Source organism: Eptesicus fuscus, chromosome 6, assembly GCF_027574615.1.
Source record: "Eptesicus fuscus isolate TK198812 chromosome 6, DD_ASM_mEF_20220401, whole genome shotgun sequence".
In the NCBI taxonomy this organism is placed as follows: Eukaryota; Metazoa; Chordata; class Mammalia; order Chiroptera; family Vespertilionidae; genus Eptesicus; species Eptesicus fuscus.
The window spans coordinates 43645542-43670797 of record NC_072478.1 but is presented as its reverse complement, the minus strand read 5'-3'; positions in this window follow the sequence as shown (position 1 = coordinate 43670797).

The following is a 25256-nucleotide window of genomic DNA, read 5'->3' as shown; positions in this document are numbered from 1 at the left end:
ATTTAAGTTGGAAGCACCAATAATCGAACAGGCACTTAACAAAAGCTTAGCAGAGTATTGGACACTAACAATTAATAAAGAGAAAGAAAGAGTGGGTGGGAGGAGGGTGAGACTCTGGAAATGGATCCTAAATGAGCCAACCTAGTGGGCTGGACCTCTTGTCTCTGAGACTATTATTACCCAGGTGGTGGAACACCTTAGACTTAGGTTGCGGACACTGGGTGATTTCCTGGGAAAGGGAAGCCTGAAAAAATTAAAGGATTATGAAGAGTCATGTTGGAGAGATAATGAATCTGGGTACATTATGTCAAACTAGTCAATTAATAGCAAACTTTATCTACTTGTGCATTCTTGATGGTCAGTATTGGATTCAACTTCTTTTCCCTCTAGGATAAGTAGAGATTAACTCCAGTGATATACTCATCTTTGTTAATTTTGTCCAAATTGATTTTATTAGTTAATTCAGTATTTGTAAGTCTCCATATCATGATAGTAATTTATATTCATTTGACAGCCTGGGAAAATTGGTGTTCTTAGTGTCATTGAAATGAATTTCTGAGAGGGTTGATAAGACCAAGCTTGATTTTTTTAGAAGAATTCAACATCTTGAAAAGCAATCTTGTCTGATGTTATCCCTGTCATCACAAAATTCTCTGTGTCTGCACTAGTCAGTGTGCAGCAGAGAACTGAACAGTAAACAAACACATGCTATTAATTTTTTAAAGTGCTTCAAATAAACATTAAAATATAAAGGGTTTGAAAATTATAATTACAGTTTTAGGCACACATATTTAATACTTGGAAGTTTCAAATCTTTTTAAAAAATATTTTTTTATTGATTTCAGAGAGGAAGGGAGAGGGAGAGAGAGATAGAAACATCAATGATGAGCAAATCATTGATTGGCTGCCTCCTGCACACCCCCTACTGGGGATGGAGCCTACAACCCGGGCATATGCCCTTTGACTGGAATCAAACCCTGGACTCTTCAGTCCACAGGCCGATGCTCTATCCACTGAGCCAAACTGGCTAGGGCTCAAATCTTTGATGAATGAAAATATTTTACATGATAAGATTTAGAAAACTAATATGGGCACTGGTTTATTAAAAGAACTAATCTTATATATTCTCTAAGATAGTATGTATATTTAGAACTCTAAAGAAAATTGATTTTTGATTAAATGATATTCTTACATTATCACATAAATGATGATATAGTAATACATAGTGTGAATTGGAAACATAAAAAAATATGGCTTAGTTTTAATGAGAGGTCCAAATAATTGGTAGCAAATAACATACATATAATAATGTACAATTTAAAAAATAATAACTTTATATGTAATAAGAGTATGCTTTGCAACTTTTAGAAAATCTATAAACATATGTGAAGACAATTTTAACTTACTTGTTTTTTTAAAGGTAATACAGTATCTTCAGTTTTGTGTTATTCTGAAATGAAAGACATGTTCTTTGCAAAATCACCTATCAGCTAAAATAAAATAAATAGCTGTGCTTCAACTTCCAAATATGAAGGCAAACATAGATATGGTGTAATAATGTTTAGCAAACATAGATATGGTGTAATAATGTTTAGCTAAACATTATTACACCATATCTAAACATCATATTTTTGATGATTTGAAAAATGGATATTTATAATATTATTCTTACTAACTTTTAAGAAATACTGTGAGGTCATGATAAGATCATTTTAGAGCAGAAGCATGAGTGTTTTAATTTTCTTTAGTGGTAATTTCAAAGTTAATTTTTGTAACAACTTTTGTTTCATATAGGACAATCTGTAACAGTGGCTCTCATAGTGTGGGCCCGAGAACTGATTAGAAACAAAGATCCTCAGGCTCTAGCTCCATCTACTGAAGCAGAAACCTGGGTGCGGAGCCCTGAAATCTATTGTTTAGCAAGTCTCCCAGGTTGTGAGACCCACTCAAGTTTTAGAGCCATAGGTCTAGAATAAGTAAGATTTTTCTTGTGTCATTTGACACGCCCATCCTCCCCCCCAAAAAATATTGAAGTATTTTTTGCCCTCAGGTACAGGTCCTGGTTCTTTCTTTGTTTTGAATGGGTAAAGCCAAGTTGATAAAGAATACCCAGCAGGACTGATCATTAGACAAAAACAATGAGACTTCCTCTTAAGGTGGCTTTTCAAGTTGGCAGTTTGGAAAACAAATCACAGGAATAATATAAGAGGACTGCAGGAAAATGTATGTTTATTTAATTTCTAGAAAAATTAATTTTTGGAAGTACTTAAAAATTGTCACTGGATCATGTACCAGGTGCTTAAAAGAAATCAATGTGGTCTAAAAGAGAATCAGCCAATGATCTAAAATAAAAGCTATTTCACTTTTTTAATTGTTTATTTTGGGAAAACATGTCTTAGGAATCTGTAAAGACATTTAAGGGTGTTAAATGTTCTCTTCAATTTGTCACATAGGGAACAATGGAGGAAATAAGCATGTATACAAGAGACTGGTTTTACATTATTTGTGTGTGTGTGTGTGTGTTTGTGTGTGTGTGTGTGTGTGTGAATAAGAAAATCTTGCATTTTAAATGGAATATTTGAAGCCCAGTGATTTTAGAAAGTTGTGCCAGGAAAACCTAAAGCCAAGCTGTATTGTTGGAACCAAACCTGGGCCTGTTGTATTTTTAGTTCTAAGTTAAACACCTGTTCTTAGATCACAGTGCCATTTTAGTGCATTGAAGCAAATGTAATTGGGAAGGTCTCTTGTAGGATTTTCATAGTTAGGAATATTGAATAGTCAGGAGTAAGGAATATGGACAAATATCATCTTGCATCCTGATGAAATATTTACTGAACTAATTTACATAAACTAATTTATTCAAAAAATACACACTGTTCTTAAAAGAACCTCCAAGTTAATGTATGGCTTCTCCCACTGAACGGCAGAGATTGAGTTTGATTGCCTAAGTAGGCTGTATTTACCAGATGAACAGATCTTAGTTTAGAAGCAAATGATATATGTAATACTTTAAACTATCAAGAATTTAAATTAAAAAAATAAGCAAATGATATAAGCATTAGTTACTGAGTGTCTTGTGTACTACCTTTATCCTTGTTGAGTTCTGAACTTTAAATACCTACCTATGCCATTTAAGAGAGGTTTCAGAATTTTGAAGTTACCAGAAATTGCATGACTTCGGATTCACGTTGAAACTGTCTAACTTGAAAAGGCAAGAATAAATAGACAAAGTAAGCGTGTCACATCTGTGACTGACAGTGTGGCCCTGACAGTCTGACAGGCTCCCTTACCTTTCGAACCAGAACTTGGTTCTAAAGTGGCAATGGCTTCAAAGAAACACCAAGGACCTAGGAGCCCTAGCATATCCTTTCTCACTCCTGCTACTTCCATGTACTCGCTAACCATGGACCCTGAAAATCATGACATAGAAGGAACGTGAAAAATAGGGTGACTCATATTCCTTTTCTTTTCAACCCTTCCTAATTTTCAGTAGGACTAGGTAGAGAATATTGGTAGAATGTGCTGTATCAAGAAATGAAATAAAAAAAAACCCACAGTTAACTTAGCTTTGAGCAATATTTTCACTGTTTTGCTAAGTATTAATGTATGAGCTACAAAATATAAATCATGTAATTTGGTGATTTTGCATATGAGTTAAACGTTCGTATACCTGTGTTTGCATTTAAAACCAGCATTGTGCAATATAAAGATGGATGCCAAAATTCATGTTAATAATTTAAAATTTTTTTAGCTAGAATAATATTAAATAACAAATGAAAAACACAGTGGCAGGGGACAGGGAGAGAGAGAGAGAGGGGGGGGGGAGAGAGAGAGAGAGAGAGAGAGAGAGAGAGAGAGAGAGAGAGAGAGACTGTGAAAAAAAGGAAAAGCCTTTATATTTTCATACATTTAATAGCACCTTTCCCCTGCTTTTTAAAAAAGGAGTCTTGCATTTTCAATTTGTACCAAGTCTTGTAAATTATGTAATTGGCCCCGTGCCTGTACCAACATTAAACTATACACAGATGTCAAATTTTCTTTTTCTTTTCTCCTCTCTTACGTGGCTGTACATGAATGGGGACATGGAAGCCACTTTGAAAATACTGCTGTCCCCCACAGTGTACATTTAAGATGAATCTTTTAAAAATGCATCAGTTCATAAGATGTTTGATTGGAGAAACCATCTTCTATCTGCACTGTCTAATATATACAAATTCTCTTCCTTATTGTCAGAGTGATGTAGTATTTGCTACATGTGCATCTCAAAAGTCATTTTGCATGTCTGAGAGAGGAAGTGAAATATTGGCCTAAGGTTGGATTCTTCTTGTTGTATAGTTTATTTACAGCAAGTATTAAGATGACTTAGATATTAAAACTAAGGAAACACCTCTATAATTGAACATTGTAATTTTCTACAATTTTGATAAATAATATATTTCTCATCATGTTAAAGTTGTTGAAATGATTGTTCATGTTGTTTAATGACCTTAATGTTGTAACTCAAATTGGTTAGAAAGCAGACTTTATTTTTCCTCTGTAAACATTTATAGCCTAAGTGCCTTAGGGCATTATGTGCCACAACATTTGGCTTATAATAAACACCTTTAGAATTGTCCAGTTTGGTTGGCTTTTAGTAGATTTTGACAATGGCTGTATTTATTCTTATCCTGCTTTATAATTATAGAAGATGTACATATCACATAAATAAGAATTACTTTTATTAGTGAAAAAGAAAACTGATTGAGTATAAATTATAGTGACTAATCCTTTTAGTTTCTTTCTTATTTAGTTAACTGCTTTGTTTTTCTCCTCTTCCTTTTTATCTGTATTCTACCATGGCACTCGACTTGTATTGTTATTTGTATTGTTAGAAAATAAAGGAAAATATATTTGCTCATGTGTTTCATTATTGAGTCAATCGATGTTTACAAATCACCTGAATTTAATCTAGTTTTAGAACAAGGGAAGGTAAAAATGAAATTCAAAAAATTGCAGATGGTCTCCAATACCACTCAGTCAAAGAATCACTCAATAATTGCATTACGTTTCTTATTCCAGGCACTGGAGACTCAGAGGTCCTGTCCACAGGGAACTTTCTTTTTTTTGTAAATATTTTTATTGATTTCAAAGAGGAAGGGAGAGGGAGAGAGATAGAAACATCAATGATGAGAGAGAATCATTGATTGGCTGCCTCCTGCATGCCCCACACTAGGGATCCAGCCTGCAACCTGGGCATGTGCCCTGACTGGGAATCAAACCCGTGACCTCTTGGTTCATAGGTCAATGCTCAACTACTGAACCATGCTGGCCGGGTGGAACTTTATTTTTAGTGGTGGATACAAACAATACACGTGTGTTGAGTAAGTGGTCAGAGAAGGCTTTGCTGAGAGCTGTACCCTAAAATGATGGGATGGGGAGTTCTCATACTTAAAACCCTTCCTTCTCATGGAACCAGCCCTGCATCTCTCTGCTTCGCTGACTCTCTTGCTGCCAGCTCCTTCTCAGGCTCTACCCTGGCTCCTGATCTCTCTATGTGTATGCACATTACATTTTTCAGGGCATGCTTCCTAGATGCCATCATTTCTCAACCTAGTCCTCTGGTTCAATACCCTTTTTGGGTAATACATTTTTGAGAATCTAAAGAAAGATATAGACCTTGCTCCCAGATAAAATGAACATGCTCACAAAATCTTACATTTTGGGGGGCTTAAAAGAACCTGCTGAAGACTACTCATGGAATTTATAGGGGTGCATGGACCCCAAACTGAGGAATCCTCCTTTACCGGCTCTTCGTGGCCAATTTCAACCACACCTATGCACCTATGGGGTTAGCCACACCAAGGACTCCGAAATCTGTGTCCTCAGCTTGTGTCCTCTGTATAACTGCTTGCCTTCCGGACATTGCCATTGCATGTCCCAAAGTCACCTTGATTCAGTATGTTCAACAGGGAAGTAACACACATCCCCCATTCACCACCATTTCTGCTGTACTTATCTACCTTTTGCTCCTCCTACATGCTCTGTCCTTGTGAACAGCACCATCATTCACTAACACCCTTTCCTTTTCTAAAGAGCTGACACATTTATCATTTTTCCTCTTTCCCAATGCCACATCTGCTCTATAATACTAATCCCATTGCCTTTATTTATGCTTTTTCATTTGTTTCTTGGATATTTTCAGAGTGGAGTGGCATAGAAATCTTGACCCACGTGGCAAATGCTTGGAAAAGCCATTCAGAAAAATGGGTGACTTTGCTGATTTTGGACTGCTGAGTAGCACTAGAGGTCCAGTCAGCTCTCATTAAGTAGAAATTTCCTCCCTTTCCTGGCTTAAATCCCTCATGAAAATGCAAGGATTAAAACATTACTAATGAATATCATTTTTTTGCCTAACCTGAAGACAGTTATTAATTTTCTCATTGCTTTTTCATTGGCAAGTTAAGCAGGTTCACATCCTTTAATTTCCACATATTTTCATCCATATTTCTATTTTTGAATCCCTTCAATATTTTCCTCATACATATTAATGTTTAATTCAGAATTGAATGTTGGACCCTGGTCAACTCAACAATTATATATTCTTTGTCCACAAAAAATTGGATATCTTATGGTAGAAGGTGGTGAAGGAATGCTGATTAGGTTTACACATAATAGAATTAGGCAAAGCAATTTAAGGCCATACAATACAGACTGCAATAAAAATGCTAAAAAGTAAATATGATGAAGCATCAACATGTCTGGCATTGGGATGGGTAGAGACTAACGAACTATTAAGGGTTCAGTATCTGTACATCAGTGGTTTTTGGCTTCAGGGAAGTCTTAATGGGAAATGATTGTGGCAGTTTGAAGAATGGCTGTGTGAGGAGATGCCTTTCCTGTGAGCCTCTACCTGTAGTCTCATCCTCAGCTGTGTGCCAAGAAGGAGCTGAGCTCTGATTTCCCCCACATGAAATGAAATATGGGCTTCTCCTCTCACTTCCACATGAATCAGTTCTGGTCTCATTTGTTTTACATATTTGTTTTCTCTGTAAGATTACATTTGAATACAGTTCAAGGAAAGAAAAAGAAGGAAAATAATTGTTATGGATAATGAATAAAATTACTCTACATAAATTATTCCTTTTGATTGTTTGGATTTTCCATCAAAAGTCAGAATCTTAAAATTTTATTCTAAACAGCATTATTTATGTTTACTCTATGAATATATGATGAGTCTGTGTTGAGAGTTCTAAGGTTTACAAGATTTTACTGTTTGGGTCCCTAGTGAAAAATTTCTTTCATTTTTCCTAGTTGTAATTATGTAGAATTATGGACCTTAGCCATGAAAGAAACTCCAAGGCAATGTCTGGGCCACCTTTCTGACTTTGGTGGGTAAGTTGTAATTATTTACATTTTATAGGTATCATATTCAAGGCTCAAAAAAGTGACTTGTCCAAGATGTGTTATGACAATGAGTGCCAATAAAAATTAGATTTCATGTAAATTTGTATTGATTTTGCATTAAGTATACTTGAGTGTCCACATCTTGAACACTTTGCTGGTTAATATTCAGAAAAATATAAACAAATCAGAGATTAAATTTCCACACTTTCAACATGGGGGTAATATGTTACTAATTGCTAGCTGTCATCAATTTTTTCTTTCTTTCTTTTTAAAAAGTCTTTATTGTTGAATGTATTACATATGTCCCCCGTTTCTCCCATTGACTTCTAAAAACAAACATCCCTCTTTGTACCAATCCACCAATCCTTCTAAATATCTATAGACATGGTCCCAATCTATACTCATCAATCTTACAGGAATTTGTGTCTGAGACAGCTAGCTATGTACCAAAGATTCATGTTCTTCATTATTGCAGAGTTTTTTCTAGGAAGTGGCTGCCCAACCAAGTTACCGTATTATATTTCTTAGCTTATCTTGCATTTAGGTGAGTTCACTAATTCTTGCCAAGAATCTGAGTGTGAGAAATGTGTGGTAATCCCATGTCTAGGTGGTTAAGAAGAAAATATATTTTCTCCAGTTTGCTGGCTGATTATCATGCTCAGTGGTGCCCTTGGAAAGCATATGTTGAAGATATTAGGCTGTTTACCGATGTCCCTGAATCTTGGAGCAGAACCCCTCATCACTCCTCAACAGGAATACTCAAGTGAGTAAATTATTGTAGCAAGCCACTGGGATATTGGTATTTGTTACAGCAGCTGGTATTGCTCTGATTATTATTAAAACTAAATATCTATATCCTTGATATTCCCCTGCTAACTTTCTTGACTTTTTTCTCTATTCAATTTAGATTCCTTGGTTAACACTTTCTTGATAATCTTTAACCAGGTGAACCTTTGTCCTAATCTCCCTCCTGCTGGGAAAAACCACAAACTTGGATGAGTCTTACTATGAGCCATTTTGTTTAAGTCTCTGTTATTATGTGCTTCTAGAGAATATTGCATAACCATGTAGAGTTGGACCATTACAATTCATGGTTTACAACTACACATGGATACTCAGTGTATCTCAGTTATATTTTTTCCCAAGTTAATGTGATCTCAAATTCTCCTTAGTGGTGATTTTAAACATCCATCTTCAACTCATTCTTCAGCCCACTGCCATTTTTATTCACCTGCATAACCCCCTAAACCAGGTGTCCTCAAACTACGGCCCGCGGGCCACATGCGGGTGTTTTTGCCATTTTGTTTTTTTACTTCAAAATAAGATATGTGCAGTGTGCAAAGGAATTTGTTCATGGTTTTTTTTTTTAAACTATAGTCCGGCCCTCCAACGGTCTGAGGGACAGTGAACTGGCCCCCTGTTTAAAAAGTTTGAGGACCCCTGCGGCCTAAACTCTTGAGCAGCATTGATTGTGTTGGCCCCCTCCCTCTTTCTTGTTGCACCTTGCCCTTATATTCTGTGACAGCCTTGACCCTGGTCTGTCTGTTTCTAGATTCTTATTTAAAGTCCCTTTGAAAATTTCTCTTTTTTCACTTATTCCCTGAAGGTTGGTGTTCCCTAAGGTTCGATACAAGGCTCTTCTTTATTTGATATAATCCTCATCTCTTCCATGGCTAAAAGCTTGTTCCACCTGCAGATGACTCCCAAAATTATATCTTCAAGTCCTGTCTTTCTCTTAAGCTTCAGAGACTTATTTCCAACAGCCAGCTAAATATTTGCATTTCTATACCCACAACACTTAAAAGTCTTCATGTCCTGAAATAAGAACATCATTGCTGTGCCATACTTACTCTTCTGTAAAACATTGGAAATGGCACCATTGCCCACCTACTACATATGCTGGAAATTGGTTATTTGATTCCGCTTTCCTTTTTCCAAGTTGTCAGTTTTATGTCTTAACAATATATAGAGTCTATCAACTTTTCTTTACCTCACTGCTCTGTCTTTATTGAATGTAACTTCATCCATTGTGTGGATTATTGTGACAGCCTCCAAGCTGGTCCCTGCCTTCAGTCTTGACTCCTTCAATTTATTCTTTACATTGCAGCTTAAGCTGCTGTTCTTAAATATTATTATTTCATATCACTTTCCTGTTTGTTTAAAAGTCTTTGGAGAGTTATGATTCTAAATAGTCAAATCTTGAAAAAGAACAAAGCCAGAGTCATCATGCTTCCTGATTTTAAATTATGTTACAAAGCGACAGTAATTAAAACAGTATGATATTGGCACTGAAGATCAATGGAACAGAATAGAGAGCCCAAATAAGCCCATGCATATGTGATCAATTAATTTATGACAAAGGAACCAAGAATGTGCAATGGAGAAAGGACAGTCTCTTCAATAAGAGATATTGAGAAAACTGGACAGCCACATAAAACAGAATGAAACGACCACCATCTTACACCATACGCAAAATGAGTTTTCAAAATAAAGACTTGAACTTAAGACCCGAAACCATAAAACTTCTAGATGAAAAAATGAAAAGTAAACTCCTTAACACTGGTCTTGGTAATATTTTTTTTTTTATTTGACAACGAAAGTAAAAGCAACAGAAGCAAAAAGTAAACAAGTAGGATTATATCAAACTAAAAAACTTCTGTACAACAATGGAAACCATTAACCACATAAAAAGGCAACCTACGGAATGGTAGAAAATATTTGCAAATTATATATCTAGTAAGGTGTTAATATCCAAATGATCCAACTCAAAAATGGGCAAAAAATCTGAGTAGACATTTTTTTTCCAAAGGAGACATACCCATGGCCAACAGCTACCTAAAAAGGTGCTCAACCTCACTAATTATCAAGAAAAAGCAAATCAAAACCACTATGAGATATTTTATACCTGTTAGAATGGCTATCAAGAAGACAAAAGAGCCCTAGCTGGTTTGGCTCAGTGGATAGAGTGTCGGCCTGCGGACTCAAGGGTCCCACGTTCGATTCCGGTCAAGGGCATGTACCTTGGTTGCAGGCACATACCCAGTGGGGAGTGTGCAGGAGGTGGCTGATCGATGTTTCTCTCTCATCAATGTTTCTAACTCTCTATCCCTCTCCCCTCCTCTCTGTAAAAAATCAATAAAATATATTAAAAAAAAAAAAAGACAAAAGGTAAGTGTTGGCAAGGATGTGGAGAAAAGGAAGCCCCTGTATACTGTGGTTGGGAACGTAAATTGGTGCATCCACCATGGAAAAGAATATGGAGGTTCTTAGAAAAATTAGAAATATGCCACCACATGATCCATAATTCTGAGTGTTTATCTGAAGAAAATGAAAACACTCACTTGAAAAGATATATGCACCCCCATGCTCATGGCAGCATTCTTTACAATAGCCAAGATATGGAAGCAACATAAGTGTCCATTGATGAGTGAATGGATAAATAAAATATGGTATATTTCTACAATGGAATATTATTCAGCCATTATGTTACAAAGGAAATCTTATCATTTGCACAGCATGTATAAAATTTTAGGGCATTATGCAAAATTAAACAAATCAGACAGAGAAGGACAGATACTGTATGGTCTCACTTATATGTGGAATCTAAAACAAAACAGCACACACACACCCGAAGCTCATAGATAAAGAGAACAGATTGGTGGTTGCCAAAGTTGGGGTGGAGGTTGGGGGGGGGGGGTGGGTGAAATTGGTCAAGGGGGTGAAAAGTTATAAAATTCCAGTTATAAAATAAACAAGTCATGGGGAAGATTTAAGTGACCTTAATTCACTTGCCCTATGCCCCACCCTTAAGGAATTCTCTCTGTATTGGACTGTGACTGTATTAGGCTTCCTGGAACATGCCGCTCTCAAAAGAACTGATGATGCTCTGGGTAGGGCTGTGATTTATAATTTAAACTTTGAGTTGTATTCTGAGGTAACCACAGATTCAACAAAACTTGGGTCCACCAAGTGGGAAGGGGTGTGGGAGGGAATAATCTGGTTTCTTTTAGTAAATTTTTATTTGGGTAGTGCTTTTCCTATGTTCCACATTAAGGCCTTTTTTTGTTGTTGTTTCTTTGATTTGGAAGAAGTTCTTTGACAGAGCATATTGCTTCGGTCAGTAAATGATCTCAAAATGCATTAGAATTGTGAAATGTCTCCTGAAATTGCCAGTTCCTAGAGGGAACCAAATAGACGTTGATGTAAAGGGCAGTGGATGCAGGGGGCTCTAGTTCAGGTGCTGCTAAAGCCTCCTCCAATCAGATCTAGAATTCCTGTAAAGTTAACTGCAGTGAAAACAATATGGTTTCTGCTCAGGCCAAGGGATTCACTGACCCGTTCTTGTAAGTTCAAAGCAATGTGAACAGAACCTCAACCTAAAATCCACTTAGGTTTCATGGATCTTGCATGATCTTTGAGAATTCCAGATATGCTTGTGCCCAAATTTTTAAGTTATTGGACATTCTATAGATGCAAGTGATTGTCCCAGGATAGTTCTGTTATCAACCTTCTGGCGTGTCTTTATGTTGTTCATTTGGAAAGTCAGGGGCGAAAGAGAGGTGATGTAGCATTTCTGTTTTTGATAATTATAACTTAAAACTACACAGTAATTTTTAGTCCTTAAAAGGGACTTCAGGAAGATACCCAGGACTACTGAAAAGTTTCTTTCCATTCAATGAGGTAGTCTTGTAATTTCCTAGTTTTGTCTCTTTGGTTCAATGGAAATATTTCAGTGTTACGTGACCACTTGATACAGAATCTGCATTTCTCTATAATAAATCCCTCTGCCAAATGGGAGTTGCAGACTTGCTACTGGAAAGAGTGAAGCAAATGGGTAAGACTATCCTCATGTGGGAGCATATTTCTGTGGGAGTTTAGTCTTGATAAAAGTGTCAATGCAGGAATCAGACTCCTGGGGGAGTGACAGGATCTCCTGACAGGAACTGCTAACCATTTCTAGGCAATAACATTGGTGTTATTTGAGGTGGCAGGCAGGATGCCTGTCTTCTGATGTGTTTGGGTGAGTTGCTAAGCAAATCAAAGGGAGGTTGGGTGATTAAGCAAGAAGCAAGGGATTCTTGGTTAAACTGAAGACTTCATTTGGGAACCAAAAATCTAAACAAATCTCTTGGACCCCGAACCACATATTTTCCCTGAAAAGCATTCTCTCTCTCTCTCTCTCTTTTTTTTTTTACTAATGAAATTTTGTTGAGGGTTATGTTATTAAGGAATGAACTGGGATGGATATGTGGAACTTCTTTAATGGCATGCTGTATTAGAAATCTGAAGACCTTCAGGAGATTTAAAACCAACTATTGTTATAACTTTTTAAAAAATTATTAAATTATCAAAATGCACATAAATCAAGTTTTAATATATTGTATGATGGGTGAGGAGACTGTCCATTATACCATTTCTTTCTTTGAATTCTCAGGCATGGTTTGGCAGTACAAGAACTCTGTAACATTAACAAATTCAATAAGAATATATGGAAGAAAAACGACATGGTGGTTTATATCCAAAGTTAGCAGAATCTGCGGATTAGGGTTGCACTTACAAGCAAGAAGACCAGACAAATTCTACTGGCATCATAAGTGGTATTCCAGCTGGATTTGATTCTCTCCAGCATGATACAGTACACCTCCACACCTAAGGGAACAGAGTGTGAGGAGTTTCTGTTGGGTAGTGAATTTTGATTGCAGCTAGGGTTTTGAAGGAGAGAGAGAATGGGAGAAAGAAAGATGAGAAATAAAGTTTAAAAAACAGGAGGTTGGAAGTAGAATTTTACAGATCTCATTACATTTAAAAAATATTTCTATCAAAATAAAACATGTACCTCAGTATTTCCACATGACCTCAAGCTTCTCCTACCCATAACAGTATCTCACTTTATAGTATAATTTCCCTTTGTTAGCCTGTTCTGTTGAATAATTAAAATTGTGTCTATCTTACACAATATTATGTTTCTGGTGCTTAGCACAATGTCTGGAGCATAGCAGAGGCTTAATACTTATTTTTTAAATGTTGAACAAATAAATGAATGTTGTGTTTATTCCTTTGGAAGCTCTTTTCCAATTTTGATCCTCTTAGTGTCTGAATATCAAATTAGGTTCATCATGTCCCAAGAGACAGCTCTTGACTGAAAATACGTGTCTCATTCAGTTATTAAACACCCATTATCTTGAATTTCACTCATGAATGGAATTTTTTCTTTCATTGCCTGCAAAAGCATTTCTCACTTTCAAGTTTATTTTATTTTCTACTTATCAGAGTAATGAATATGTATCATTTGCTATTCTCTGGGGCTTCCAGGTTTTTTAGTACTCTTTTGTAATAATTAAGTCCTTTTTTCAAATTCATGAAAATAAGCCTTCAATTAGAAGTATAGTAAAAGGTTTTATCTACAAAGGCAAAATACAATTGAATAGAGATAAAAACCTCAGAAATACACCTGGTAATTAGGATATATACTATAGTAAACCTTTAAATCTTTTGAATTATTATCTTAGGCATATTCTAAATAGCCACCATTTAAATTCTAAAATTAGAAAATGCCCCAGCCATGAATTTAATACAGAATTACAAATATGTGATGGCATGATGACCACCTCACTTAATAATACTTTACATAGGTTAGAAAAGTCATACCCTGGTACACACTGTACTTTATTCAGAGTGAGAAATATGGGCAAACCATATTTATATAGAGTCTCTTTTTACAAAACGAAATATGTGGGAACGGAAGGGGATCAGGATATGCCACCTCAAAATATGCTACTTTGGCATAGGGATATTTGAGCTGAAGCAATTAAGAATCATCAGATGCTTGACTGGTGTGTCTCAGTAGTTGACGACCTATGAACCAAGTCACGGTTGAATTTCAGGTCAGGGCACATGCTCAGATTGCAGGCTTGATCCCCAGTGTGGGGGCGTGCAGGAGGCAGCCGATTGATGATTCTCTCTCATCACTGATGTTTATATCTCTCTTCCTCTCTGAAATCAATAAAAACATATTTTTAAAAAAAGACTCAACAGATGTGGGAGGAGATCTCTTTCCTCCCCTTTTCTGCCTAAAAGCAGGGCATAAATTTCCCTTTGTGAAGGTTCCCCTGCTCTTGTTCCAGGAAGTGGAAAGCAACTCTAATCAGGAGAGGTGGAGAGTTGGCAACAAGGTCAGTCTGCATGAACTAAACCTGTCTAAATCCGTATCAACCAAAGAACTTGTATGCATGCATATAAGCCTAACCAATGGACACAGATAACAAGGGGGTGAAGGCATAAGTGGGGAGGATGGGGGAGTAATCGGGGAATAAGGACACACATATAACAACTTAATCAATAAAGAAATTAAAAAAAAATCCTTATCTCCCACTAGTTACCTTATCTATTTCCTTGTCATGTTGCCACAATTTATTGTCACTCAAAGCCCTACCCCTCTTTTCTTTGTTAAAATTTTATATAAATCCCTGAGTCTAAGCACTTCTTTGAGTTTCATTTATTTCTGGGAACTTGTATGCATATAAAATATTAATAAAATATATATTCCTTTTCTCCTGTTAATCTTTTTTTTCAGTTAAATCTGCAGGCCCCCAGGCAATGAATCTAAGAAGATAGGGGACAAAACAAAATAATTTTAACACTGTTTGAGAAACATATGATGAGATAACCATCACAACTGTTTGCAAGTGTCTCCTTAGTGAGGCTTATTTCTGGCTAGTTTTTGGTGAATCCAGAGGGTCCCCAACATGAATTTTTCACAATGGAAAGTTTGGAATCTAGGACATGGGAGGGGATATTCTTTAGATAAGGGTAGAAGGACAAAGAATATCTGAGGAATTGTAAGTAATTAAGAGGTGAAGAAGATGACAATTGATGGAAATTCCCTGGAATGCACCTTGGTTTTACAATAAAATAGGAGGCAAGGGCGTCTGGTTAGATTGGGGGGAGAGAGATGTTACATGGAGTCTTTCATTATCAACGTTTATACTTTACCTAGATATTATGGGTTAAATTGTCTCCCTCTCCTCCTACCCAAATCTATATGCTGAAGTCCTAATCCCCAATATCTCAGAATGTAACTTTGTTTGTATGTAAGTTCTTTGTAGATGTAATTAGTTAGGATGAGGTCATATTGGAGTAGGGTGAGCCTACTAATATGATTGGTGTCCTTATAAAAAGGGGGAAGTTTAGACATAGACACACATAGAAAGAAGACAATATAAATAAAACTAGGGAAAAGATAGTCATCTATAAGCCAAAGATAGGTGCCTAGAACAGATCCTTCTTTCAGAGTCCTCATAAGGAGTCAACCCTGCTGACACCTGAATTTTGGACTTAGTTTAAAATTTCTGTTTTTCAAACTACTCAGTCTGTGGTACATTATCATGGTGACTCTAGCAAGCAAATATACTTGTCATGAGAGTAGGGAGTCAATAGATGGTAAATTGAATAGATAAATGAATAAATAAATACATAAGAGGGGAGATGACTCTCAGGTTGAGGAGAACAAGAGAAATTTCAATTGGTTGTTAGGTTATCCTGAGGATCAAAATAGTTCTCAGAGTTCAGTTGATGATTTGGAGAAATTAGTAAATATGAAATTCAAATGAAGGCAACGGGAAGGAAGGTGATAATTAATGGCTTATAAATAATGAGTTGGAGTAAGGTAAGGATACACCCTTTTTCCTATGCCACTGAATTAAAGGGCATAGGAAACTTTACTACAGCAAGGGGCTGGGAATGTGGTATAAAAAACACTCATTATCTTTGCTGTTTATTGATATGTCGCTGAAGTACTCCAGAGATCTCACATATTTTTTTGTCCTTCTATCCTTATCTAAAGGATATCCCCACCCATATCCTAGACCTACATTATGGGTATTAAGACATATGTGCACGCTAATATTTCCTACTTTGATAATTGATAATTTTGGTATTTTTTTTGCATAAGTCCTTTGGATATTTTTTTTATTATCTACCTTGATAAATTTGTGAATGTTTTCAGATGTCCTTCTTCATATCTTTTTAGGTACTTTGAACACACAGTGGTGTGCTATGGAAACCAAGAGGAAAATACAAACGCTTTCTAGGTAATAAATGTCAAAATTTATCATTATGTTTCAAAGATGTGTTTTACAGGCAACATCTATAAAAGTGAATAACAAGTAGCCTGCCTTGTTATTGAAAATAGCAGAATATTAAGAAATGATGCAAGGTTATAAATGTAGTTTATATTATATTTACATTTTGGTCTTCATAGGAAATATTTACAAGATGAAGTTGGACTGATAGAAGAGTGGATGCCATGGTTATGAAGTTTCAAAAAGGATCCTTTGTTCACTGTCACAGTCTCAGGGAGGTCATTGGACTTGTAGCATGTTGCTTGTTGAGCTTTGGGGAGACCCCAGGCTAGATTCTTCATGATCTGAAGGTGCTTTTCTTTACTGGGCTTGGGTCCTTCTTATTGGAAAGGCTTTCTAGTTCTCATTTCTGTTTTTCTACTGCAATTGTTACGCTTCCACTGTTAGAGATCTAACTTAAACAAAATCTCTTGGAGTCACACAATTGACTCCTATCCAGACAGATCATACAGAAAACATGTGTGAGTGGCCACTTTCATGGTGGACTCACTAGTCTGGGAAATAGGTAAACTATAAGACAATTTTAGAGTTAATATCCCACTTTCTCATGTTGGTGCAGGTAATTAAATGGTTTTCCTGAAAAAACCAAGATGGCGGCATAAGGTAAACACCTAATTGTTGCCTACCACAACAATTTTGAAACTACAACTGGAAAAGAGAGCGCATACTGTCCAGAACCGCCGGAAAGCTGGCAGAGTGGAAAACCTACAACTAGAGAAAAAAAGAGAGGGGGACGCTGAGCCTCAGAAGCTGTGGAGGTGCGGAGATCCGTGAGCGCGGAAAGGGCGGGCAGCTGAATACGCGGCAGGCTTGCTCGCAGCGCGCGCGCGGAGAGGGAGGGCAGCAGACTCTGCGTGGCTAGCTTTCTCATTTGGGAGAAAAACAAAACCTTCCAACTGCACTGAAATCCAGCTGCGGTCGGGGAGAAACTGGTCTGTTTGGCAGCGGGCGAGGCTCGAAAGCTGCCTTCTCTCAGAGGCGCGAAGCCATTGATTAGGGCACGGAGAAACCGGCCCTCTTAGGGCGGCGCTGACGGAAACCAAGTTTGTCTGCGCCATCCTGAGACTCCGCCCCATCCAAGCTGAGCACAGAAGCTCTCCCAGCAGAGACACTGCTGATCCTCACAACCAACTGGCTTGGAGATCAACTCCCGCCAGTGATCCCAACAATCCCAACCACTCTGAACTCCAGTTTCTGGGGACATGCGGAGGACCCAGATGCCTACGGGACTCTCAGCCATTGGTCGGAGAGTGAGAATGACTTTTCTGTCGGTGTAGATGACACCAGATTTCAACCACTCTCATAAGGGACACATTCAAGAGGCAGACTCAGTGAGCACCAAAGCCCTACTGTGTCTCCAGCACAGCAATTCTTCCGTTATAGACACAGCAGGCCCTCACAACCAATTGGACCGGAAGTCAATTCCTCCCAGTGTACCAACAGCAATCAGGGCTTTTAACTACACCAAGACTTTCCACTCAGCCCACAAAGGGGAGTACCAAGAGCGACCACCTAGGGTGATTGGGGAAGCTGAGCTACCGGCCCCTATAGGTTACCGACCACACAAAGCCACTCCATCAACACAGGGAGGCAGCCAAAATGTGGAGACATCGAAGTATGTAACAAGTAGGAGAGATAGATGAAAGCAAACTAATGGACGACACAGTGTTCAGAACCATATTTATAAGGTTACTCAAGAATCTTCTAAAAACCGCTGAGAAACTTGGAGAGACCTTCAAGGACCTAAATGAGAACACCAAAAAAATGGAAAAGGACCAGTCAGAAATTATGCATACACTGTCTGAAATAAAGAATATACAGAGTAGACCACCGCACCCCAAGAGTCAAACCAAAGATCTGGAATATGAGGAAGGAAAAAACACCCAACCAGAGAGGTGGAAAGAAAGAAGAATCCAAAAGTGTAAGGATAGCATAAGGAGCCTCCGGGATGGCTTTAAGTGTACCAATATCTGAATTTTTGGGGTGCCAGAAGAAAAGAGAGAGCAAGATACTAAAAACCTATTTGAAGAAATAATGACAGAAAACTTCCCCCACCTGGTGAAAGAAATAGACTTACAAGTTCAGGAAGCACACAGAACCCCAAACAAGAGGAATACATATCTATCAACAAGTGATTCTAAAAATCAAGTGAATTAAAAATCTGAGGAACAGAATAAACTGTGAACATAATAGAATCAGAGGCATAGAATGGGAGTGGATTGATAATTCTCAGGGGAAAGGGGTGTCTGTGTGGGGGGTATGGGAAGAGACTGGACAAAAATCATACACCTATGGATAAGGACAACGGGGGGGAGGGAACCGGGTGATGGGGAGATATGGGGGGGGGGGAAAGGAGAAACAATTGTAATAATCTGAACAATAACGATTTATTAGAAAAGGTGAAATAAAATAAAATAAAATATATAAAATAAAAAAATGGTTTTCCTGACTTGGAAGTTATCTAAACCTATTTCTTCTGCTGTAGAACTTGGAGAGCTACTAAACTGTATCTTTTAACATAGGATATAAGATCAAATATGCTACACTTTGAGTGTTAGTCAGGGTTCTTAAGAGAAACAGAAAAACTAGGAGAGAGAGAGAGAGAGAGAGAGGGAGAGAGATTGGCTCAAGTGATTTTGGAAGTTGAGAAGTCACATGACTTGCCATCTGCAAGGTGGAGACCCAGGAATGCTGGTGTAGTTCAAAGACCTGAGAGCTGGGAGGCTGATGGTATAGATTTCAGTCTGTTAGAGGTCTGAGAACTAGGCATGCCAATGTTCCAAATCGGTCAGTCAGGCAGAGAGTAATTTCAAGATTCCTCTACGTTTTTGTTCTCTTCATGCCCTCAGAAAATTGGACAATGCCCACCCACACTGGGGAAAGCCACCTGCTTTACTCAGTTTGCCAATTCAAATGTTAGTCTTTTCTGGAAACACCTTCACAGACACAGCAGAAATAATGTTTAACCAGCCACCAGGCATCCCTGGGTGCAGTCAGGTTTTCCCCCCAAATTTACCCAACCTACCCAACCTACGAGGCTGTCTTCTTTCTAGAACTTGATTTCAGTTCAATGTTGTTATTCAACAAGTCACTAAATCATGCTACATAGTTAATTTTTTATAGCTTTCCTAACTGAACCATGTCTTGCTTCGTAGCCTCTTGTCCTTGAGTAGATTTATGCCTTTTTTTTTTTTTTTTTACTTTATCTCCCTTTTTAGGTAGGATTATAACATTTGTTTTAGTCTGTTCCATGAACTCAGCCAACAATCTCTCAGGCAAGTTCTTTTCGTCACACCCCAAGAACCCACCAAATTGCTAGACACACAGCAGACATTGCAGAAATATAGGGTTTGCATGATTAATTGCCTGAACTCAGATTGCATTCAAACAGTTTGACAACCATACTGAAGTTGCCCAGAGAGCTTACAGTTCAGTGGGTCCCTCCCAGATGACTTACAAATGCCTGGGGTGGTCAGGTCATTTGAAAACCATAGGAAACCTGGGGGGAAGCAAATAAAATGCGTTTAAATATCAGATTATTATTCATGTTTATTATTTTAGCTAAGATTTGCTGAACACTTACTATGTGCCAAACACCAGAGCCAAGGTCTTACGTTAAATGGTAATTCTGGGGAAAGTATTATTATCTCTATTTTTCAGATAAGGAAATGAAGGCTTAGGGTATTAAGCAACTTGCTCCAAGTCACAGAGCTTACATGGCCTTTGAGTGATCTGAATTTGAATCTATATCTATCTAAATTTATAGCACAGGGTCATGCCCTGGAAGATAACGTTTGCTATTAAGTTACATTTGATAAATGATGGACTCAACCACTGTCTGAGAGCCAATATCTCAGCAGCATTGCTCAGCGGGTTGTCAGTAGCTGCCTCTAACAACTCAGCTTGCTCTTAACTCTGCCTCACATTCTGAGGCACATTTCCTATAAATACTTCCAGTTTTAGGTTGACTGCCCTTGTACTATGTTCACTTCAAAGGTATAATACCAATTTGATCTGAAGAAGTGATTTTTGCCTTAACACCCCTGCTGCATAAGAATAAAGGAACAGCTGAAGTTTCCCTGTGTAATTCCTGTATAACCTGCCATGACTCCTGGCCCATAAAGGATGTAAACTTTCATGACATGACCCTGGTTATTATTCCCAGGGTGATTTTAAAGTTTGTGTGTGTGTGTGTGTGTGTGTGTGTGTGTGTGTGTGTGTGTACATACACATTGGGAGAACAAAGATAAAACATGATAAATCATTCTGAACCTTAAGATCTTTTCATTTTCTCAAGTAATTGCACAAGAGTCCCATGTGAAACTAATTACAGAGGGTCACATTGAGTACTGCACCCGTTAAAATGCTTTGGGTTTACATTATTCATTAAAAGAGTGAGTGTGTGTGTGTGTGTGGGGGGAGGGGATCGATTTTTGTAAAAGTTATTTCCAAAAGGAGTCAAATAAACATTTTAAATCACTATAGGTTGGTATCTTTCTAGTTCCATGAAATGGTTCTCTCTAAAAAAATGCACATCTTGTTTTGTTTACAAAGATCTCTAGTGTATTTTGTTTTGGCCTTTTCTACAACACTCAGCAAATTGGTTTTTATCCAAATGTTTCATATGTGCTGTGTTATTTGACCATCTGTTGTTTTTGACACATTGTTTTTCTCTCTATGTTTCATTTATTTGTTATTTTTAAAGTTGTCCATCAATGAGTTGCCCATTTAATAATTATAGAGATATTCTTGCTTGCATGTGAAGTAATGTCAATCTTTTTGTTGCCAGATATCAGCTAAATTGTCTATGATCAGGATTTTCAGCTACATACATTTGCCCATCTTTCATATAAGTACTATTGGGTTTTACTTTTCAATAGTCTCAAAATATATCTCTGTACTAAACAAAGAGGGAACTATGAAATTACTACAGAAATTCCAGTTTGAGGCTTGTATTCTCATGAAAATAAGCAGTCCAATTACTCTACAGAACCCATTCCTAATATATAAATTCAATAAAGTAGCAACATGTAAAATAAGTATCCAGAAATCAGTTGCATTTTATACAGCAATAAAGCACTATCAGAAAGGGAAACTAAGAAAATAACCCTATTTACAATAGCATAAAAAACAACAACAATAACCTGGCAATAAATTTAACTAATAATGTAAAAGACCCGTACTTGGAAAATTATAAGACACTGAAGAAAGAAATTGAAGATACAAAGTCTTGCCAGTGTGGCTCAGTGACTGAGCATTGACACAGGAACCAAGACGTCATGGTTTGATTCCTGGTGAGGACACATGCCAGGGTTGCGGGCTCCATCCCCAGTAGGGGGCGTGCAGGAGGCAGCCGATTGTTTTTTCTCTCTCACATTGATGTTTCTATCTCTCCCTCTCCCTTCCTATCTCTCTAAAAAAATCAATCAATAAATAAATAAAGTGTAAAAACTAAAGAAGATACAAATAAGTGGAAGCATATAATGTGTTCATGGATAGGAAGAATTAATGTCACAAAAATGTCCATACTACCCAAAGCAATCTATAGATTCAACACAATTTCTATCAAGACACCAACGACGTATTTCACAGAACTAGAACAAATATTTGAAAATTTTATATGAAACCTTAAAAGACCCCAAATAGCCACAGCAAGCTTGAGAAAGAACAACAAAGTTGGAGGAATCACACTACCTGATATCAAGCTATATTACAAGGCCATAGTAATCAAAACAGCATAGTACTCACATAAAAACAGACATATAGGTCAATGTTAGCCTTAAATATTAAACTTAAAATCATAAAAATCCTAGAAGAGAAAAAGGCAGTAGAATCTCAGACATTTCTCATAGCACTATTTTTTTTCTGATATATCTCCTCAGGCAAGGAAACAAAAGAAAAAAAACAGATGGGACTATATCAAACTAAAAAGTTTTTGCTCAGCAAAGGAAACCATCAACAAAATGAAAAGAAACCCACTGAATGGGAGAACATATTTGCCAATGATAAAGGGTTAATACCAAAAAATTATAAAGAACTTGTAAAACTCAACATTTAGAATAATAAAAATGTAATATGATAATTAGACCAGACAGCCGAATGACCTTCCGGATGTCCTTCTAGATGATCTTCTAGACGAAGCCAGTGCTGCGAGGGCCAAGGCAGCCACTGCAGCTGCGAGGGCCACAGCTGCGAGGGCTGAGCCCCTTGCACGAATTTCATGCATAGGGCCTCTAGTCTATATATATAAAAGGCTAAGTGACCAACTGTACGTCTGTCTGACTGTCCAACCGACCGACCAGCCAGTACATAAGACATGCACTAGCAATTTAAAAATAAACATTGACTCACGCATGCACAATGCCTATAAAGCTCCCATCAAATTTCTTAATAGTATTACTCCTTCAGGAATGCCATATTATAAATTAAAATTGGAAGTACATGCAATCATCATGCTACTAAGAAATCTCAATAGTAAATGAGGTCTTTGTAATGGTACTAGATTATCAAAATTTCGACCTAACATAATTGAAGCTGAAGTATTAACAGGATGTGCGGAAGGAGAGGTTGTTCTGATTCCAAGAATTGATTTGTCCCCGTCTGACACTGGCCTCCCATTTGAATTAATTCGAAGATAGTTTCCCATGATGCCAGCATTTGCGATGGCTATTAATAAATCACAAGGACAAGCTCTAGACAGAGTAGGAATATTCTTACCTGAACCCGTTTTCAGACATGGTCAGTTAATGTTGCTTTCTCTGGAGTTTGAAGAGTGTGTGACATTAAAGTTGTAAATACTTCATCACAAGGGAAATTAGTCAAGCACTCTGAAAGTGTTTTTACTCTTAATGTGGTGTACAGAGAGATATTAGAATAAGTTTAATCAATTTATCAGTCATTGTTTTTATCAATGTTGTTTTTATATCATGTCTTTGTTGTTATTATATCATGTTGTTATTGTTTATTTATTAATCAATTTATATATTATTTTCATATACATTTTACTAATTTTCTCTCATCTCTGACACTTCTATTATAGAGAAAGGGCGAATAGCGATATTAAAATATTTCTTCTAATTAATTTCCTTTCAATGTGCACGAATCCGTGCACTGGGCCACTACTGTACAAATAATCCAATTAAAAATTGGCAAAGAACCTAAATAGACACTTCCCCAAACAGGCTATACAGATGGCCAATAGACATTTGAAAAGATGTTCAACATCACTAATCATTATAGAAATGCAAATTAAAACCACAATAAGATACCATCGCATACCTTCAGAATGGCTATCAATAAATCAACAAATAGCAAGTGTTGGTAAGGATGTAGAGAAAAGGGAAGCCTTGTGCACTGTTGGTAGGAGTGCAGATTGGTGCAGCCACTGTATAAAAGCACTATGGAGATACCTCAAAATATTAAAAATGGAACTGCCTTATGACCCAGCAATTCTTGGAATATATATGAAGAAACCCAAAACACTAATTCAAAAGAATACATGCAACCCTATGTTCATTGCAGTGTTATTTACAACAGCCAAGCTTTGGAAGCAGCCCAAGTGTCCATGAGTAGATGAGTGGATAAAAAGCTGTGGTACATTTATACAACGGAGTACACTATATAAAAGAAGGAAATCTAACCTTTTGCAACAGCATGAATGGAGCTGCAGAGTATTATGCTAAGTAAAATAAGCCAGTCAGAGAAAAACAAGTACCATTTTACTTTGCTTTTACTAATATGTGGAATCTAATGAACAAAATAAACTAACAAACAAGTTAGAAACAAACTCATAGAGACAGAGAATAGACACACAGTTGTCAGAGGGAAGGGGTGTTGGGGAACTGGATGAAAAAAGGTGAAGGAATTAAGCAAAAACCAAACAAACTTAGAGTCATAGACAACAGTATGATGATTACCATAGGGAAAGGGGGTGGGGAGAGGTAGAAGAGGGTAAAGTGGGGAGAAATGGTGATGAAGGAGACTGGACTTGGGGTGGTGAACACAATACAATATACAGATGATACATTATGGAATTATACAGCTGAAACCTAAATAATTTTATTAACCAATGTCACCACAATAAATTAAATTTTTTAAAAAGGAAAGAACTCCCAACCTGGAGCAGACAGAGGCAAAGGGAGAAATAAAGGGCTACCTATGGAAGAGATGTGGAACTGGAGAAAGGGGGCCCAAAGACAGGGAGACAGACAGGGGAAGATGTGTAAGAAAAAAGAAAAAAGAAAATAAGCAGTCCATTTTCCTTGCAAAACCCATTCCTAATCAGTATTCATCACCCTTGTTGTGTCAGGAAACTCCAATTTTGATGTGGAGATTAGAGTTCCCAATCACTTGAGATTAGCAATGTGACTCATGGATGCAAAACAGACAATTTTTGGAAAGGCCAGGTGCTGTTTTATGCAACTGGTCTGATGACAGACATAGCAGATGGCTCAAAAAGGCAGACTTTGGAACACCGTCTGTTGATCTTGCCATAAACATGAAAATTTTGTTCAGTCTACTGGATGTGGTAGTCTTCCTCTCCATCAGGGATGAATATTTCCATCACCAATGTCCAAAGACTAAATCTCGCCGTTACTTTTGGAAATCTCGAAGAACAAAGCTATAAAAAAAGTTTTCTCTTTTTAAGAGCTATTTAAAACTTTGGTTAGGGTCTTGACCTATAATTTGTGTAAATTGATATACATTCATGGAAAAAGAGGTCATTGTGTAACC